Here is a 22,362-nt window from a genome sequence, read left to right on the forward strand (position 1 = left end):
ATGTTGTTCAGCATTTGAGCTTTCCTGCTGAATGTGAGAGTTTGCAGGATCTTCAGCTAGTGAGTCATGAACTGATGCTTCTGCTTTATAGTCATCTGAGATTCGAGCTGACTCTTTAGTTGGAGGATTGTTAGAAGTAGGCAACAGAGCCTCCAGATCCTCAGCAATTTGGTGATCTGGTGATTGAGCAGACATCATTCTTGGATCATTTGGTTCAGAAATGGCGGCCTTAACTGGCTCTTCAGTTAAGATGGTATTCTCTTTAGCTGCTTGATCAGCGGAGTGATGAACTGATAAAGGTTCATTAATAACAGATTCTATCACCACTGCTTGAATAATTTGATCAATGTTGGCAAAATTCAACTCGGCTTCAGAGTAAAGCTGATGTTCCACAGCAGATGATTGTGGCACATCCTGAACTGTTTCTTCAGTTGTAACATTAGTTTGTTCTGAGGGTAGTTCTTTCTGCTGAGAGAAGGGTTCTTCTTCTTCTTCTTCAGAGGCTTCCTTAGGAAGAACTAACTCCTGATCCATTTCCCACACTTTTATCTGAGCTTGCAAGCTAGTAAGATCTGTATCTAGCTGAGTGATCACAGCTCGATCATTATAAGCAGTTGGATTGGTGGGAATGTAGTTTGCCTTCAATTTCTCAAGCAGTTGAGATAGCTTCTTAGCTCGAATTTGGTCAAAAAAATAGGTTTTCCTCTCCAAAGCCTGAACAATTGTGGCAGCTTTGACCATCTTGAGGACAATTGCTTCCAGTTTGATAAACTTGTTCAGCTGGGATTTCTTTTTCAGCTGCTTAGCAAAAATCTGAGTTCTGTAAGCGGTCCAGGCATCATAGGATTGAAGTTTTGATGCTGCAAAATTATTAACCTGTTCCCAAACAAGGTCAATATGAGTTTGAATGGGATTGGATGGCCTGGGCTCTTCAATCAATTTGCCCTTGCCTTTTTCAGTACTGAGGATGTGTGGAATTTCCAATCCAGTACGAGTAGTATCCACCAGTTCTATAATCTTTATACCTTTGGGTCTGGCAGGTGCTACAACAGCAGGACGATTGATATGGATTAGAGGAGCTTTGATCCTAATTGTTTCCTTTGTTGCACCAGCAGAGATTTCTAGTGGGATGATCTTCAGAGGAACTGCTTACATAGGTTGTTGGGCATCTGAAGATTTCAGCATTTCAGTAGGAATAGATTCTACTGTGGTTGGTAATTTTGTCCTTTGTGTTCTTGGTTTCTTGGCAACTTTTGGAGAGGGCGTCTTCTCGGAATCGGATTCACTGATAATCAGTTTTCTTTTAACTGTCTTCAGTTGAGCCACTGTCCTGGTCTGTTTAACTGATTTTGGAGCAGCCTGTTGCGTTCCAATCTCCTTTTTGATCTTCACGAACTGATCAGGAGAGATATCTAATTTAGTCTTGGGTGGCAGAACATTCTTCCCAATGAAAATTTTGAATTTAGATAATCGCTCCGAATCATCAGCCACCAACCCTTTGCCTTTCATCAAATAGCTCAGCGGCACTGTAAATCCTTTGGATTGCTTGGTGGAGGAAAACATATTCTTCAAGATACTGAAAATAAGTTGCTTCCAGTTGAATTTTCTTCCAGCCATAATAACCGTAATAGCTTGAAACTTTTCCAAAGTCAGGGCGGCATACGATCCTGCCTTAGCCAATAGCCCTTTGGCTACGATATCAGCCAGCAACTAAACCTCATGCTTCAGTTCCTTCTTAGGATCGGAAACTTTGATTTTCCGTCCATCAACAGAGAGTGCAGTTTGCATTTCTTCAATATCTGATGCTTTAACATCAGCAAGGTGTACAAGTCCATCAGAAGGTAATGAAAAGATTTCTCCGAAAGAATCTTCAGAAATGGTCACCAACTGACCATTAATAGTGGAAATGATGCTTCCATGAGAGTTGATATATCCATTTGAGTAGATGTCCTGAAATTTTTTTGGGAAAATCTACTGCGAGTATTGCCCCAAGAATATCCTCAGCCCAGCTGATTCAAGCTCCAGAAATACATTTTCACATCAACTTCTTTGACTGATAAAGCTGATTCAAAGTTGATAGCCATAGCATTCAATATATGAGCAGGGATCTGATTTTCCAATGCTGAGAGTAAGGAAACCTGAGATTTTGCGAAATTTAAGCTCTGAGTGTATGAGTTTGCTCTGAGAGATGATGTACGCGTAAGAAAGAAACTGAATTGAAGCGAGGAATTATTTATATGTATGTGACTGTTTAAATTCTGGACACGTGTCAGTCCATCAAAATTTTGAATAAAAAACGTGTGCTGTAAGCGTGTGTACAATTTAAACGGTTCAAATGCTTCCACGTTTTTTTAAAATAAGATTCATCATTAGATAGCAGACAGTCACGTCAGTTGATTTGGAATATAATAAGTTTTTTAATTTGTTAATTTTTGTGAGAAGATTTGTAAAATATCCAGCTGAACAATCAGTTGGGAAACTGATTCGTTTCAGTTGAGAATTCACAAACATTTGTCTTCTCAGTTAACCTCTTAAAAACTGATATTCCCCCTTAATCGGTGTATAGAATAATTAAAGTGAAGATATAAAAATAAATTTAAAGATCAGAAAGATTACGTTTGCTGAAACGTTGACGGCATTTTAGCTTCCATGATTTTCGGCTATAAATAGAAGTAACACGGTTAGTTTCAGTCATATTGGTGAAAATATTCAAGACAAAAAGAATGGCAGATACGAGTAGCTCGAGTGCTTCGCCGTTTGCTCTGGAGACCAGGAAGGCTGTTATAGAAGATGAAGTCTTCTATAAGAGTCTTCACTACTGGGAAAAGTTACAGAAGCTTGAATTCCTGTATAATACTGGAGAGTCTACCACTCCCGAACTGGTGGCAGAGTTGAAAAGAGTGCGGGAGCACTTGAACATAGCTGTGTGGGTGGACATCTTTAAGGATGGTCATATCTATCAGCTAATGTTTCAAAAGGAACTGAAAATCCTTAAGCGCATAGCTGTTTCTCAGAGCTTTGTCAAGACATCTACTGCACCTTTATCCACTTGGTTGAAAATGTGGATAATTATTGTAGAGGAAAAATATGATGATGTAATCCGTGCAAACGTTTATGGTTGAATGAATTATTTATATGAGCTTAATTTTGTTTTTCTCTTTCCTGCAAATGATAAATTTCATCAGTTGTTATCTATGAATTGCGAACTTAAACAGATGAACTGATGAAAGACTAACTTATATAAGTTGACTATGAACTGAAATCAGTTAAGCATTAAGTAATAAATGACAAACTGATATCAGTTGATAATGAACAACTGATAAATAAGAAGCCTGGGTAGATGAAAAAAATGCTTCGGTTGACTTGAGACTCTTTGGTTTCTTCAACATTTAATGTCATCTGTCTGTAAATAAGACGAGAGAGATAAAATGTGAGACAATAACAGTTCAATATGTTGGATTCAAGTAATTTTGATGCATGCAGCAGTACGCATATTCAAGTTACTGAACAATTAAGTCTTTATTTAGAAGAGTTGAAGAAAACGATGGAGGAATATGTCTTGACGAAAGTGATGTCAACATGGTTCAAAATTCATGATTTGCAGAGGATAAGTAGTAGTGGTGCTGCTCCTTCTTGTGCTCAAGCAGCAACAGCAAGAAAATACATTGATCGTTTTGAAGTCAGGCATGTTACAGACCTGGTTGATGACAATGTTCTGTTACAAGCAATGCTATGGAAGGAATGGCATGTGATTAAGAATATTTCTACAACTGAATCATTTTTTAGAATCCGAATTTATGAGTTGAATAATTGGATTACAGAATGGCAAGATTCAGTTGGTCCTAAGTTATCTTCTGTAAGATAGAACCGATTTTATTCTTAATAAAGTATCATTTCCAATTTGTTGTTGTGTTCTTATTTTCTGCAAAGAATTTTATTAGTAAAACATCATCAATAATAATTTTAAGACAAGTCAATTAAACCAAGAATATTGCGAAAGTAAGAAAACTTAGTCTCGGGTAATGGTTTGGTGAAGATGTCAGCTGCTTGTTGCTCAGTTGAAATATACTCAGTCTAATTTTCTTCTTCAAAGCATGATCTCTAATGAAATGGTGCCTGACATCTATATGCTTGGTCCTTGAGTGAAGAACTGGATTATAGGTGATGGAAATTGTGCTCGTATTGTCACAAAATATGGGCGATTCATTTGTAATTACTCATTAATCTCTCAGTTGTTGCTGGATCCAGATCAGTTGTGCACAACAACTACCAGCAGCAAGGTATTCTGCTTCAGTTGTTGAGGTAGCTATGGATGTCTGCTTTTTGCTGAACCAAGAGATCAGTCTGTCTCCTAGAAACTGACAAGATCCCCTTGTACTTTTACGATCAAGCTTACATCCTGCATAATCTGCATCTGAATATCCAACTAAATTGAAAGTATAGTCTCTAGAATACCATAACCCAACATTTTGTGTACCCTTGAGATATTTCAAAATTCTTTTAGCAGCTGAGAAATATGATTGCTTAGGATTTGCTTGAAATCTAGCACACATACAGACATCAAATACAATATCAGGACGGCTGGCAGTTAAGTACAACAATGAACCTATTAAACCTCGATATAATGTCGTCTCTACTGATATTCCCCCTTGATCAGTGTCCAATTTTACTGATGAGCTCATAGGAGTATTTGCAGCTGAACATGATTCCATGCCAAATTTCTTCAGCAGCTCCTTTGTATATTTAGTTTGACTGATAAATATACCAGTCTCCAGTTGCTTCACTTGCAGTCCAAGAAAGAATGTCAGTTCACCCATCATGCTCATTTCAAACTTATCCTGCATTAGCTTAGCAAACTTTTCGCATAATTTGGGATTAGTTGACCCAAATGTGATATCATCAACATAAATTTGAACTAATAAAATGTGATCATTCTTAGCAAATTTGAACAAGGTCTTATCAACTGATCCAAAAGAAAAATCATGATCAGTTAGAAATTTTGAAAGAGTTTCGTACCAAGCTCTGGGAGCTTGTTTAAAACCATATAAGGCTTTGTTCAAATGATATACATGATCAGGAAAGTTGTGATTTACAAAACCTGGGGGTTGTTCAACATAAACTTCCTCTTGTAGTTGATCGTTCAGGAATGCACTCTTTACATCCATCTGATAGACCTTGTGTGATGCATAAGCAAGAAAAATTCTGATTGCTTCCACTCTTGCAACTGGAGCATACGTCTCATCATAGTCAATTCATTTTTCTTGTCTATATCCTTGTGCCACTAATCTTGCTTTGTTGCGTCCAACTGAACCATCCTCGTTCAGTTTATTTCTGTATATCCATTTTGTACCTATAATAGTTTTTGAAATTTGTCTTGGAACTAAGTTCCAGACATTGTTATAAGTTAACTGATTTAGCACTTCTTGCATTGCATTTACCCAGTTAGGATCAGCAAGAGCTTCATCAGTTTTCTTCGGTTCTAGTTGTGAAACAAAAGCTGAATAGATAAATAAATTTAGCATTTGATTGCGAGTTCTTACTGGATCAGATGGATTTCCTATTACCAGTTCAGGTGGATGTGATTTTCTCCATCTGTACTCAGTATTTGTTGTATCAGCAATTTTTTCAGTTGGTAACTGAACATAGTTTTCAGTCTCAGTTGGTGCATCGTCAACTGGTATTTGAATGTTATCATTATGCTCTATCAACTGATCATCAGCAACGACTTCCTGCACATCTGATTGGTCCAGTACTTCTGGTTCAGGTGTTTGAAGTATGTTTTGATTGCCATGACTTTCATTTTTTTCATCATCTTCCAAACTGATATCTGTAAATCGATCAACTAGCTCAACTTGATCAGTTGGCTTATCAGTTAGTTCAGTTTCATCGAAATCAACATGAGCAGATTCTTCAACATTTAAGGTTTTCTTGTTGAAGACTCTATAAGCTATACTAACTGATGAGTATCCAAGAAATATTCCTTCTGCAGATTTAGCATCAAATGTTTTTAAATAATTTTTACCATTATCAAGAATAAAACATCTGCAGCCGAATATTTTGAAATAAGTAATTATACTTTTTCTTCCATGCCAGATCTCATATGGTGTTTTCATATGATTTTTATTAATCATTGATCTGTTCTGAGTGTAACACGCAGTGTTTACTGCCTCTGCCCAAAATCTTTGAGAAATATCAGAATCAGCAAGCATCGTTCTAGCAGCTTCTTTAAGGGTCCGATTTCTCCTCTCAGCTACACCATTTTGCTGAGGAGTTTTGGCTACTGAGAGCTCATGCTTAATTCCAGCATTTTCTAGGAAATTTGAAAGAGTTTGACTGATGAATTCAGTTCCTCGATCAGATCTGATTCGATCAATTCCAACTGATTTTTCATTTAAAAGTCTTTTGAAGAGCTTTATTAGTTGCGAAGCAGTATGGTCTTTAGATTTGAGAAAAATAACCCAAGTAAATCTTGAAAAATCATCTATGACTACCAAGGTGTATTTCATTCCTCCTAAGCTCATGACTGGTTGTAATGTCTGAAATTCTTGTTGATACTTGTGAATTGTTATGTATTATGACTAAAGGCGATGGAAGAACAGACGTGGAGAAGCGACGTTACAAATTGAGTTTAATAGCAAAGAAAGACCGCACCCGCGCTACCATTTTCAACCGCACCCGCGGTAGGTGGGCAGTAAGGTATGATTTTGGTTACAGAAGACACCGCTCCTGCGGTCCAAGACTGAGCGCACCTGCGGTCGACAATTTTAGAATTTTGGATGGGATGCCGTGAGCTGAGCACTCCCGCGGTGAAAAGCTACCGCACCCGCGGTGCGACGTGTTGAATGAAAAATAAAACATGTGTCCTTGCCATGCATTTAACATGCATGTGTCTTCATTTCCTCACTATTCCAGCATAAGAACCGAGAGCAATTCCAGAAAAGGTGCAAGGTTTCTTCCTAGCTTAAATTGTTGGTTTTGCAAGATCCAACCAACCGAAATTGAATCCGAGCTTAAATTCTTGCTCCTCTTGACAAGGGCTTCGAAAGGGTATATGTTTTAATGTTTTCCAGCATGTTTTTATATTCATGTGTTGAAGAAATTCATATATGCTTGATAGTATATGTTGTTGAGATGATGGAACACATATATGTGCTACCGGATTGAAAAACGGATAGGATATGAGATTATTGTGAAATTCTTGCAGGTATTGAGTAAAGATTATGCAAATATCAGCATGGTAAATTATGTTCTTGAGGAGTATGACTTGTTGAGATTATCATCAAATGGATATGTGAGTTATTTTCATTGATTAATGTTGTTTGAGTTGATCGGTATCGCAAGATTACGCCGTTATGCCGTCGAATCGTATCGAGATTGATTATTGATTCGTATATGTGTTGATTTGAGTTAGAGATTGATAGAATGCATCTTGAATGTATCATTTCAGAGTTGATATTGACATATTCGAGAGACTTCGACAACGACAAAGACTGTGCAACGAAAGGTATAATTCATGTGAATTCGGGAAGATACAACTCGAATTAGATTTGATTTGAGTTTCCCAAAATCACTTACTAGATTTTTGTTTATATCTTATTATGTATATGCCTTGTTTATAGATTTATATTCAAGCATTTAAGATATGAGAGTCATTGGCAGATTTGCCAAATTTCTAGATGTTCGGTGTTATCGACGCATAGGAGCAGATTTACTCCGATTGTAGACATTCGATACAGACAGGACCGAAGTCTAGGAATAAGACATACCGTCACCCCGATTGGGAGGGTAGGTGGCAGACTATGACGTCTTATTCACACCGGGATCCCTAGAGTTAGATACGAGTCGAGTCCAAGATCTGAATTGATTTCAGTTGCATGCTTATATTGATTTGGTTTCATAGATTATGAAACCTATTACTATTGATTTTATTCATAATGGCATGTTTCATGATTTATATTGTGTATATGCATGTATACCATGTTTTATACTGGGATTTGTTCTCACCGGAGTTTCCGGCTGTTGTTGTGTCTGTATGTGTGCATAACGACAGGTGGGACAGGATCTGGGTCGCGACAGAGATGAGAGATCGAGATAGCGTGGAGATTACGGGCCAAGAAGAAGGACTAGTGATGTAATACTAGACATGTATTAAATCCTAAACACTAGTAGAATACTTGTAGTTGAACATGTAAATGTTATTTGGAGTTCAATAATATGACAACATTGTGTATGGTGTATGATTTATATACATTAGTTTATAATGTTTAAAAGAAATTTTTTTTATGACCCACATTTTCTAGAAAAGATCCAATTAATCCCAAAAAGGAATTGAGTTAGAGCCCGGGTCCCCACACTGCTATAGGACCAAAGAGATCCATGTGCAACAGTTCTAAGCATCGGGATGAAGATTTACAGCCCTTGTTTTTCAAAGAGGATCATACTTGTTTACCATACTGACATGCTGAGCAAAGTTTTTCTTTTGAAAAATCTATTTTGGGCAAACCATTTACAAGTTCATGTTTACTCAGATAGGCAATGTTTTTAAAGTTTAAATGATTTAGTCTCTTATGCCACAACAAGTTTTTAGACGATTTGGAAGCAATAAAACAAACTGGCGCATAAGTTTTGTAAAGGGCCTAAAACTCCATTCTTGAAAATTTGCGGAAAATTAAAAATTTTCCTTTTTAAAAGAACTTAAATGGCCTCATTCATAAAATCGACTGATGAATCAAGTTCAATGTTTAAAATAATTGCAGCGGAAGAAAATAAAGTTTGCCCAAAAATCACAATTTAAAAATATCCAACGACTGATAAAATGTTTGCGGAATAAAATAATAACTGCTGCTCTGAGGTCCTCGGGTGCCACTACTGCCGACCCAAGCTGGCTCACTGGTCCCCGCCCTCGGCCCTGGCCTCATCAGTACCTACAACAATCAAGTCTAGTGAGCCTAAAGACTCAGCATGCATAAATCGCAGGTAACGAGTAAAAATCTGAATTAAAATATGCATGGGATAAAATATCATGTCCTGAGGCATGCTGAAAATAATGTGTACTGAGCAATTATAATACGTGCATAACTGAACTGATAATCACAGTAAAAATGTTTGCTCCTTGGAGCCTGTACTGAAATAACTGGTAAAATTTTCTGTTGAGATTATGTTTTACGCCTGTGGCCACTGCACTAAGCTGAACTGATCGGTAACTGGCTACCGGGGAGGCTGAAACTGAACTGAGCTGGCCGGTCACTAGCGACCGGGTGATACCATACTGAACTGATCGGTCACTGGCGACCGTATAAAATAACACTCCCACATAGTGAATGAACCACAAGCCATATCGCATAAATCTCAAAAATAATCATTTACTATTTAATGCACGTAAAATAATTAGCTGGCGTAATGAAAATTCCTGTAATTTTACCAACTGGATTGGATTGGATCGTCCCCAGGCTCACTGCAACCTAACTGTGCCATGAAAAATATGCAATAGCTTAAACTTGACCAACTATGCAATTTACGTTCAAAAGATGCGACTATGACGCCTAATGGCTTCGCATTTAATCATGACTCCGAGCCAACCTGAACCGACACCAAATCGACGTATAGTCATGATTAAAATACGCTGAAAAATCATAAAATAATGCTCCTAAAATGATAGGGTCGAAATCTAGGTGGAATGGAGGCCAAAACACGAAACGCTCTTTCGAGAGTCAATTTGGCACATTGCACCGTAAATTCTCGTACGACCTCGAAAATGATCCGAATGACAAACGGTCAAAAACATGACCTTCCCAACTCAATGAGGCACTGTCTAGTCCAAGGCCATGGGCTAAAAGCCAACCAAGAACACAAACGAGCCTTCTAAACGACACAGCAACTTGCTGTAATTTCCAGCAGCTGCGCAACTACAAGACTTGCGTTGGTTTCGAGACTATCGGCCATTAGGGGCGTGAACCACCGACCAGAGACTCTTACCAACATCCCAAGGAATGATTTGAACCATGGATAAGGGCCCTAGGCCAGCCACAATCCGCATCACCCCAAAACTCAACCGAAGGGTCCAACCGAGAGCAACGTGCATGCGTGTGTAGTGTTTTGCTTAGATCGATGTCTTGCGTCGTTCCAGTGGCCATTTGATTGACCATGGCACAATCTAGACATCTAGGAGCATGATATGAACCATGGCTAAGGGCCATAGGCCAACCAAGATCCACACCAAGCAACCACAACCGAAACCATACGAGCTGTAAAAAGGAGAAGCCGAAATGGGGAAAGGGGATGTTCTTGTTGATTATTTAAAAACCAATGAGCCGTGGACCAAGCCACCAAAAGGGCAACTTAGTCACGTCCTAGACATGCTAGGGGAGTGATCCAACGATGGCTAAGAGCCCTTAGGGCAGCCAAGATCAGATCCAAACCCCTTGACATAAAAACTGAAATTTCGAAACACAAATCTGCGCCTATGGGAACTTGCTGTCATTCTGAATTTCCAGCAAGCATGGGGCTGGTTTGAATGGACCAACATGGTCCCAATGCATCTTACTACATGTATATAAGCCGCCTTGGGAGCCTGGAGTCGATCCAATACCTGAAACTCACAAACCAAAAGAAACCGTGAAGCTTGCCAAGGAAAATCGAAAATTCTGCATGTGTTGTTTCAAAATGTTTTGACATGGATCTCGATTTTTACTTGAATAAACATGATCATGTACTGAAAAATAAATGATAATATGACTTGATTGAGGTTTAGAAAGAATCTAGACATGCCTGGTTATCGTTTGAAATGAAAAGGAAAAGAAGAGACGAGACGGCGCGGAGGAGACGGAGCGCTTCTTGTCTATCTTTCTTGCTCTCGATTTCTTGCCTTACTCCCTAGCTATGGCTCACGACTTTTCTACACTGAAAATGGATCTGAATGATGAGGTATTTCGGTGGTGAGGGAGGGGGAGTGATGGTTATGAAGGTGAGGAGAAGGGTGCACAATAATAGGATCGTATCAAGACCAAGTCTTCCCAAATTTGAATTTTGAATTATGGTTTGATATCAAATGAGTTGGTGGATGCTTCTTGGAGTTAGTGGCCGATTTTTAGCTTGTTTTCTAGTCTAGGATATGTCCATTAATTTAATTAAATTGTGCTCTCAAAAATCCTAGAATTATCCTACAACTTACATGCAAAGAAATGGTCAAAAGGTTGATGAGTTGGCAATTAAATTGTCTAGCAACTATGGGGGCCGAAAATTGCAATAAAATGAAGGGGAAATATTGTTATCTAGTCAACTAATAATCCTTGAAAGCTTTACTAATCCTTTAAATAATTTAGTGAGCTAACCCCTTAATTAAATAACTTAAATGAGCTCATTTCTTAATCACCTTAAATAATTAAATTAAATCCTCAAACCTCCCTTTCTAACTTAAATGAACTTACTTGCTAGCTAAATTAACTTCTGGAAATATTTCTCGAATCTTAAATTCTACCTCAAAACTTCGACTCCGGTCCGGCCTCACTGAAATAACTGAAATGCTAAAAATCAAACTACTGAACTGAAATAATGAATAATTAACTTCAAATAAATGGATTTAAAATAATTATGCAATGAAGTCAATTAAATTTAGAAATCTAGAATTATGCATGGCTTATACGTCTACTGATTTATGGGTTCTACAAGTTTGATCATTCCAACTGACTTTATATGTGTTTCCACAACGTTTGCCAGTTAGTATGATTTCATTAGTTGAAGTTTTGATTGAACATGAGTTTTTGTCAAATTGTACTGAGAATTCACTGTCGCATAACTGACTGATGCTAATCAAGTTATACTTCAGATTTTCTACTAATAGAACATCTTTAAAAGTAAAGTTACCATGGATAAGCTTACCCTTACCCACAGTTCTAGCTTTGGAATTGTCCCCGAAACTGATGTTTGGACCACTGTATTAGATCAGTTGAGATAACGCACTTGCATCTCCTGTCATATGTCGTGAACATCCACTGTCCAAATACCATATTGAGTTCTTGTTTGTACCTGTTACCTGCAATCACACACATAATATAACTTGGTACCCATATCTATTTGGGTCCTGAACTGATTAGTCCCTTAGGAACCCACACTTGGATTAGTCTAACAGACTTTCCAGTAGCTGTATTCCAAATGGTTTTTCTCGGCTTTTGTGTGCTTGGTGTGTAGTGTACAGATGATACAATATGTGTTTTAGCTTTATTCAACTGATTGTTCAGTCTATATCTCTTCTGAACTGGCTTGAAGTTATAGTAATTGAAATAGCTATTCGAATAGTTCTTGTGAAACCTCTTTGATGACTGACTTTGTGAATTAGTTGAGAATTTTTTATTATAACCAATCTCGTATCTTCTAGCCTTGTTCATATTCTCAGTAGGTTGCTCAATCAGTTTATTGGGCTCAATTTGTTCTTGTACCACTGTTGTTTTGACAAAGTGAATGTATTTTCCTTTGTCTGTTTTTAGCTTTGGTTGAGTATCATTTGGATACATTTCTCCTTGAGTGTCGAACCCTAAACCAGTTTTATCAGAAACTGATTTTTGTGAATTCTGCATCTCATTCAGTGCAGTACATGACTTGTTCCAAGACTGAATGAGCTCAGTCTGTTTTGAGTTTTCAAGAATCAACTTCTGGATTAATGACTGATTTTTGTTTCTCTCTGCTTTTAACTCAGCAATTTCCCTTTTTAGACTCAACCCATCAACTGATTCATCAGTTTTGGTTTTATTGTCTGTGGGATCAGTTTGCTTTGCTTTGATTTTTTCAAATGATGATGCAAGCTTTTGATACTCATTTACCATGTCATGTAGTGTTAGAATGAGTTTTTTTCGTATGAAATCAGTTGAGCTGAAATCAAATACCTGTTGGCTACATGATTCTTCTTCTGCATCATTAGCCATCAAGCACTTGACTTCCTCATCATCACTAGAGCTGCATGAGCTTTCTGGTTCTGACTCCTCACTGTCAGTTTCTGCCCATTTAGATTTGTTTTCTTCTGCTAAGAGTACCTCATGTTTCTTTCTGAAGGACTTCTTATCTTCCTTGGGTCTTCTTTTGTGTTCATATGATTTTTTCTTCTATCAGTTGAGCCTTGACTGTCCTTCTTGGGTTTAGGACAATCAGGAATAGAATGACCTGATTTGCCACAGTTGTAGCAGGCATTTGATTCATCTTTGGAGCTGTTCCTTTGGTATGGCTTCTGGAAGTTTTCTTGATTCTTTCTCATGAACCTTCCAAATTTTTTGATGAACAATGACATAGTATCACTGCTCAACTGATCAGCAGATTTCTCGACTGAATTGATTGGTTCTGTTCTGACAGCAGCTAGAGCAGTTGTGGCTGTAGGGGTAGATGGTTCTCCTTCTCTGGTCTGCAGCTCAAATTCATAAGCCTTTAAGTCAGCAAACAGATCATGAAGTTCAATCTGGTTCAGATCTTTGGACTCCCTCATTGCCATGGTCTTGACATCCCATTCCTTGGGAAGACCTCTCATTACCTTCGGTGCAATCTCTTTGTTGGTATACACTTTTCCAAGTACATTTAACTCATTGATAATACTTCTAACTCTTTCATCATACTCGTGCATTGATTCTCCTGCTTTTATTTTGATGTTATCAAACTTTTGAACAACAACAGAAAGTTTATTTTCTTTGGTTTGATCATTTCCTTCACACAGCTGGATCAGCTTTTGCCAAATTTCTTTGGCTGCCTTACACATCTTTATTTTGCTGAAGGTTACTTTGTCCAGCGTTTTGTACAGAATGTCTTTAGCCACATTATCAAGATTTGCTTTTCTTTTATCTTCAGTTGTCCATTCATCTCTGGGCTTTTCTATTCTTTGTGGTGCCCCTTCTGTTATGGCAACTGCTGTATTTGTTTTTAGAATCTTCATGAGTCCATCAGTTATGACATACCACATGTCATCATCTTGTGCAGCTAAATGAGCCTGCATTCTGATTTTCCAATCATCAAATTCTTCTCTGGAGAACATAGGAATTTTGTTGAATGAAGTCATGCTAGCAAGTTTATAGATCAAAAGTATTCAAAAACAAGATTCAACCTCTCTGATATCACTTGATAGGATCGATTAACGTATCAAGAGTGTTTAGAAGGGGGGTTGAATAAACACTCACAATTAAAACTGATCTTTTCGAATTTTGAGTTCAGTTTGGTGACAAAATGATTTTCGGAATCTTGCTGGTAAATGACAATCAGTTAAACTAAAGTAGTTGCAGAAAGTAACTGACTGAAAGATAGAATACAAAACTGAAATAAAATACACAAGGATTGTTTCAGGATGTTCGGAGATTTAAATTACTCCTACATCACCCCTTCTATCTCAAGGATAGGATTTCCACTAAAAGACTTTGATCGAATACAAGATTTGTACTGACCCACTTCAGTTTGGACTTATCACTGCCAAAAGCTGAAACTCTTAGTATTACAAAATGTTCTCAGTGCGTAACTGATCTTAGCACTATCGAATTTAACAATTATTACAAAGTGCTAGTGAGCTCAAATTGTAGCCTTGACTGCTACGAATAAACCAAGTAAGAGTGAGCTAAGATTTTGGCAGAGTAACAGCAAGCTTTGAATAGAGTGATCTTCTTTTTTTCTTTTGCTGTTCTTCTGTCATATTTATAAGCTTCCCTTCCATCAGTAACTTGAGACATATTTGAATCTTTGTATCCGTTGATTGCCACTTCATTATTTCTTGGGCATTGTTTGCTTCATTTATTGTAATGCGGCGTCTTAACTGCTTTAGCCGAAATGCGTTGTTCTAAGCTGTATTGATTGAAGTGTGGCGTTTCATATTCAGTTGCAGTCTTCTATGTCTCTTTGTCGGTTGAATGTTCTTTCCAGAGACATGTTCAGTTGAAGGATGCTTAGCTTAAAAGCATACGGCTGAATTTATCAACTGATCGGTTTCCAACTGATCAGTTTTCTTTATTAGATCAGCTGATTTCGGTTGTTAAGTCCAGTTGCTGAATATAATTGCGTGTATCAGTTGGTTGATCAGTTTGTCAAACTCAAGAATTTACAGTCTAGTTTTCAACAACTTCGTAAAATCCGACTGTCCGATTTTGAATCCTAGTGCAGTACCGTGTTCCTATCAACGCAGGCTACAACTGGACGTAAGTTTTCTTAAGCTTTGTTATGATTTGAAGTTATGACATTACCAGAATCGGATATGATTCATATATGGTGTTCTCAACATGTTTGTCATCGTATAATCAAAATCGGATTGAAGAACAGATACCGTATGGAATTGTTATGATTTTCAGAGTTAGTTTGATTGAGATTGATATCAGATTTGTGTCGTATCGATTATGAGTTGTGGGAATTGATATCTATTGATTTGTATTGCTGGGTATATTGAGATTATACAGGTATGCCGTTGATCTTGAGTTAGATTCAGATTGATCAGATTCGGTATTGATTTGAGCAGTATGTTGATATTGTATTTCTTGATATTGTCATTGCAAGATTGAGTATTGACAGACTTCGAATTCCAGACTTGAACGTTGTCAGAAATACAATTAAAGAAAGGTATAAGTCAATGTCGATCCAGGAGAATGACTCGAGTGTGAAATACTTGAGTTCCCCTAAACCACATACTGATTGTTATTGTGTACATTGATTTGGATTAATATGCTTGTTCTATTGATTTATAGGAAGCATGTATTAGATGATTGGTCTTGTGACAGAAGGGTCAAATGTTGATGGAATCGTCACTGGCCCATTGCACATTGTCACAGGATAGTGATTGACGGAGTTGCCAAAGTCTTTAACGGATAGGTTAAGACACTGGATGTTTGGTTTATATCGATATTTGATTAGAGATGGATTTACTTCTATTACTGAGATTCGATATAGTATGCCAACGTCTGGAAACCGGGATCCCTAGACTAGGAATGAGTCTATTCTGAGATATGGAGTCAGGAGTTGATTAACAGATTTATATTGAATTATGTTTTCAGATTTGATACATATTACTGATATCTGTCTCATGCTTTATATTGATTATATGATTGCATGTATCGTTGATTTATGGGATGTATTTCTCACCGGAGTTATCCGGCTGTTGTCATGTTTGTATGTGTGCATGGCAACAGGTGGGACAGGATAAGGGTCGAGGAGATTAAGAGAGATCGTGATTAGAGTGAAGACTACGGACTTGGATTTTAGATAGGGTTTGAACACTTGATATGTAGTCGTTAAACCTTAGTTTAAATGACTGTGTATGGTACAAGACTTGTACTTTGTTTTCGATGTATATATTCGAATGAATTCCATTACGTTCCGCATTTGACACTTGTGTTAAAAAAAAAATTAGACCCTGTTTATTATAATTGATTTAATTATTCCCTTAGATGATTAAAAAATGAATTAGCGTCCAGGTCCCCACAACAGGTGGTATCAGAGCGATAGATCCTTTAGATTGAGATAGAAGCTAGGGAGCGGGGTAGATTGAGTTTTCTGTCCTGCTTGTGATTGCTAGCATGTTCTACTGCTTTATAATGCATGTTTATCTGTTTATCTGACTTGATTTGGAAACATGTGTTATTGAGAATGAATCAGAACTTATTCTTGATCAGCAGTAGGATGATCGGAGGAGGACTGAAACAGATTTGTTGTATTTGGTTACTAACCCTTTTGATAATCAGATATGCCTCCTCGAAGAATATCAGAACAGGATAGCACTTCGAATCCTCCAATGGATGTGACAGCAACATCGATGGAAACATTGCTGAAGAGATTTTAGTCGTTCCATCCACCAACTCTGAAAGGTACTGAGACTTCAGTGGATTGTGAGAGTTCGCTAGATGACATTGAGATGTTGTTTGAGTCCTTGGATTACACTGATGAGCGGAGAGTGAAACTGATTGGGCACCAATTGCATGACGTCACAAAGAATTGGTGGATTACGACGAAGAGAGCATTGGAGCATCGAGGTACGACTATTACCTGGAATGTCTTTAGAACCGAATTTTATCAGAGATTCTTTCCAGTGTCGTATAGAAAAGACAAGGGAGCAGAGTTTGCAAATTTGAGATAGGGTCAGCTGAACATCGAAGCGTATGTGTCCAAGTTCTCTACCTTGTTGATATTTGCTCTACATGTGGCTGAAAACGACGAAGTTGTTGCGGATCAGTTCATTAATGGCCTAAATCCTGAAATATTTACATTGGTGAATACGGGACGACCGAACAATTTTACTGATGCCTTGAATAGAGCTAAAGGAGCTGAAGCCGGTCTGATGAGACAGAAAAGAGCTTCGTTTGTGCCTCCATCACTGAGACCACAACAACCACTTCCCCGGTTTGAGAGTGGTAGTAGCAGTGGAGGAAAGAAAGATTTCCTGAAAACCAGAGGGAAGCAGTTTAAGAGATCTGGAAGCAGTTCATCCAGTTCTAGTGGCTCGAAACAGATTGGTCAGGGCCAGAGTTATACAGGAGCCTACTGCAGCACTTGTGGAGGGAAACATGCCACAGAGCAGTGTCGAGGAGTGTTTGGCAGTTGCCGTTTTTGTAGACAGCAGGGACATTTTGCTAGTTTATCCCCAGAGAGATTCTCAGAGATCACAGGGTGCCGAATCGTCTGGTTCAGCGACACAGACTGATAGACGATCAGCTGTTGTCCATTCATTCTGGCCTGCACCAGCTCAATCACAGCAGAGGCCAGGAGGTAGCAAGACAGTGAGCCAGCCTCCTAGACTGCAGGCCAGAGTGTTCGCCTTGACTGAAGAGCAGGCCCAGGACGCACCAGATGATCTTGTTGCAGGTAATTATTTTATTTCTGGTTATCCTGCATATGTATTGATAGATACTGGTGCATCGCATACATTCATATCTGAGCGATTTGCATTGATGCATTCATTGCCTATTGAGTCATTATCTGCTGTAGTGTCTGTCTCTTCTCCTTTGGGGACAGGTTTGATATCAGTGAAGTCTGTAAAACATTGTATGCTACAGTATGATGGGCATGAGATTGAGTTAGACTGTATTGTGCTTGGGTTGTCTGATTTTGAATGTATTATCGGTATCGATATGCTGACCAAGTACAGAGCTACTGTTGATTGTTTCCACAAAATTGTGAGATTCAGACCGGATATGGCTGATGAGTGGAAATTTTATGGTAAGGGTTCTCGATCTAGAATTCCTTTGATATCCGTTTTGTCTATGACTCGATTGTTGCAGAAAGGAGCGGAGGGATTCCTTGTATATTCAGTTGATCTACTGAAATCGAGTCCATCATTGCCTGATTTTCCAGTGGTGTGTGAGTTCGCTGATGTCTTCCCAGATGAGATTCCTGGTTTGCCTCCGATTCGAGAGATAGACTTCAGTATTGAGTTGATGCCAGGTACAGTTCCGATTTCGAGGGCTCCGTACAGAATGGCACCGATTGAGTTCAAAGAGTTGAAAGAACAGTTTAAGGATTTACTAGCCAAGGGTTATATTAGACCGAGCGTGTCTCCTTGGGGTGCTCCATTATTGTTTGTTCGAAAGAAAGACGGTTCAATGAGACTCTGTATTGACTACCGGCAACTGAACAAGGCTACGGTAAAGAATAAATACCCCTTGCCTCGCATTGATGATTTGTTTGATCAGTTGCAGGGTTCTTCAGTATATTCCAAAATCGATCTGAGATTTGGATATCATCAGCTGAGAGTCAGGGTTTCTGACATCACGAAGACAGCATTCAGAACCAGGTATGGACATTATGAGTTTATTGTCATGCCGTTTGGTTTGACTAATGCTCCAGCTGTGTTTATGGGTCTGATGAACTGCATATTCCAGAGATATCTTTATGATTTCGTTATTATATTCATTGATGATATCTTGATTTATTCAAATAATATGATTGATCATGCCGAGCATTTGAGAACTGTATTGAAAATTCTGAGGGCTGAGAAATTATATGCTAAACCGTCAAAATGCGAGTTTTGGTTGAGACAGGTTGTATTTCTGGGTCACATCATATCCGGAGATGGTATATCAGTTGATCCCAGCAAAGTTGAAGCTGCGGTTTCTTGGCCGAGACCGACATCAGTACCTGAGATTCGTAGTTTTATGGGTTTAGCAGGATATTATTGTCGATTTATTAAAGATTTCTCGAGTATTGCCAAGCCTACTACTCAGTTGACTCAGAAGAATGCTCCGTTTGTTTGGTCTGAAGAATGTGAGACCAGCTTTCTTGAATTGAAGAAAAGACTGACCAGTGCACCGATATTGACTATTCCATCAGGTACTGGTGATTTTGTGGTTTATTGTGATGCACCTCATCTAGAATTGGGTTGTATTCTGATGCAGCGAGGACATGTTATTGCGTATGCCTCGAGACAGCTTAAGCCATATGAGACTCGTTACCCAATTCATGATCTTGAATTGGCTGCCATTGTATTTGCTTTGAAGATATGGCGACACTACCTTTACGGTGAGAAGTTTGAAATTTATTCTGATCACAAGAGTCTGAAGTATCTGTTTTCACAGTCCGAGTTGAATATGAGACAACGAAGATGGCTTGATTTACTGAAAGATTTTGATTGTGAAATCAAGTACTATCCGGGAAAGTCCAATGCAGCAGCTGATGCACTGAGTCGAAAGGTATGTTCTTTATCCCTATCGACGATTGGTGTTTCAAATTTGATAGAAGACTGCTGTTTGTTTTGATTAGCCTTTGAAACAGATTGTCAGCCTCTGAGATTATGTGATAATCGGTTCGAACCAGATCTGATATGGAGAATCAAAGAAGCACAGAAAGTTGATCAGAATGTACAGAATTCGATTGCCATGGTCAGAGCTGGACATCAACCGGAATATAAGGTTCATGACAGTGTTTGTATGTAAATAACCGTATTGTTTTGCCGAATGTTTCAGATTTGAGACAGCAGATACTGGCAGAAGCACACAGCAGTCGTTTTAGCATTCATCCTGGTGGCAGGAAGATGTACAATGATTTGAAGACACAATACTGGTGGAAACAGATGAAAGCTGATATTGCTACATTTGTATCCAAATGCCTGAATTGCCACTAGGTGAAAGCCGAGAGAAAGAAACCAGGAGGTCTACTGCACAATTTATCTATTCCCAAATGGAAATGGGATCACATTTCCATGGATTTTGTGACGCAGTTACCGCGTTCCTCCAGAGTTTGTGATGCGATTTGGGTTGTGATTGACAGATTGACCAAATCTGTGTGTTTTATTCCATACAAGATGACGTACAGACATGATCAGATGGCCGATATTTATGTCAGAGGAGTGGTCAAACTGCATGGAGTGCCGAAGTCGATTGTATCGGACCGTGATTCTCGGTTTACTTCGCACTTCTGGCAGAGTTTACAGCAGGTTCTAGGTACGAAATTACATCTTAGTACCGCATATCATCCCCAGACCGACGGACAGTCAGAACGGACTATCCAGACATTAGAAGATATGCTTAGAGCTGTAGTGCTTGATTTTAGCACTAGTTGGCAGGATGCATTGCCACTATGTGAATTTTCGTACAACAACAGCTATCAGACGAGTATTGAGATGGCTCTTTTCGAGGCGTTGTACCGAAAGAAATGCAGATCCCCTCTGTATTGGGATTATATCTCTGAGATACCTGAGATTGGACCTGATATGATCAGAGATATGACTGAGAAAATGAAGCTGATTCAGAAGAGAATGAAGGCAGCTCAAGACAGACAGGCCGAATATACCAATGTTCGACGTAGACCATTGGTATTTGAGGCAGGAGACCGAATATTCTTGAAGATTTCACCTTTCAAAGGAGTTGTCAGATTTGGCAAGAAAGGGAAACAGTCTCCACGATATATTGGGCCGTATGAGATTCTAGAGAAGATAGGAGATCGTGTCTATCGACTCGCATTACCGCCTTCTTTATCTGGGATACATGATGTCTTTCAAGTATCGTTATTAAAGAAATATCTTCCTGATGCTTCACATGTTATTCAGCCAGACGAGGCCGAACTTGACGAGACATTGAGCTATTTTGAAAAGCCGATTCAGATTCTCGATCGAAAGGAAAAACAGCTCAGAACGAAGACAATTCCACTTGTGAAAGTGCAATAGAGTCGTCATGGTGTCGAAGAAGCTACCTGGGAAACTGAGTCAGACATGAGACAGAAATTCCCAGAGTTATTTCATTGATGTGAGTTTTCTATTCAGTTTCAGTTATACCTTCTTATTAATATGATTAGAATTGCCTGTGATTTCGGGGACAAAATCATATCTTAGGGGAGGAGAAATGTAATGCCCGGGATTTTTATCTGTTAATATGCGAAATGATTTGTTGTGAGTGATATGATTATGAGGGGATTAATCGGGACACGATTGGATTCAGCATGAAAAGATGTATGTGCAAGGACAGAAGGTCTCGCGCATATGCACGAGATGGGCAGGAGGCCTCGCGCATATTCGCGGAGAGTGTGCGCGCATATGCGCGAGCTTGTGCAAGGAAAATTGTGAAGTCCAGAGGACCTCGCGCATAGGAGCGGAGATGGGGCGCGCATATGCGTGAGCTGCCAAGATGTTATGTGCTGAGACCAGTAGCTCTCGAGCATATGCACGAGTTGAGGTCGCGCATATGCGCGAGACGTGCTGAACCAAGGATGAGCCACCTATCCATTTCATGCAATAAATATATATAAATTGTCCTCCTTGCTCCTAATATTCAGAAAGGAAACGAACGAATCTAGAGAAAGCTTCAAGTTTCTTTTTGTATTAGAACCGAAGACTTCGTAAAATCCGACCGTCCGATTTTGAATCCTAGTGCAGTACCGTGTTCCTATCGACGCAGGCTACAACTGGACGTAAGTTTTCTTAAGCTTTGTTATGATTTGAAATTATGACATTACCAGAATCGGTTATGATTCATATATGGTGTTCTCAACATGTTAAACATCGTATAATCAAAATCGGATTGAAGAACAGATACCGTATGGAATTGTTATGATTTTCAGAGTTAGTTTGATTGAGATTGATATCAGATTTATGTTGTATCGATTATGAGTTGTGGGAATTGATATCTATTGATTTGTATTGCTGGGTATATTGAGATTATACAGTTATGCCGTTGATCTTGAGTTAGATTCAGATTGATCAGATTCGGTATTGATTTGAGCAGTATATTGATATTGTATTTCTTGATATTGTCATTGCAAGATTGAGTATTGACAGACTTCGAATTCCAGACTTGAACGTTGTCAGAACTACAATTAAAGAAAGGTATAAGTCAATGTCGATCCGGGAGAATGACTCGAGTGTGAAATACTTGAGTTCCCCTAAACCACATACTGATTGTTATTGTGTACATTGATTTGGATTAATATGCTTGT

Source organism: Primulina tabacum, chromosome 2, assembly GCF_025594145.1.
Source record: "Primulina tabacum isolate GXHZ01 chromosome 2, ASM2559414v2, whole genome shotgun sequence".
Classification (NCBI taxonomy): domain Eukaryota; kingdom Viridiplantae; phylum Streptophyta; class Magnoliopsida; order Lamiales; family Gesneriaceae; genus Primulina; species Primulina tabacum.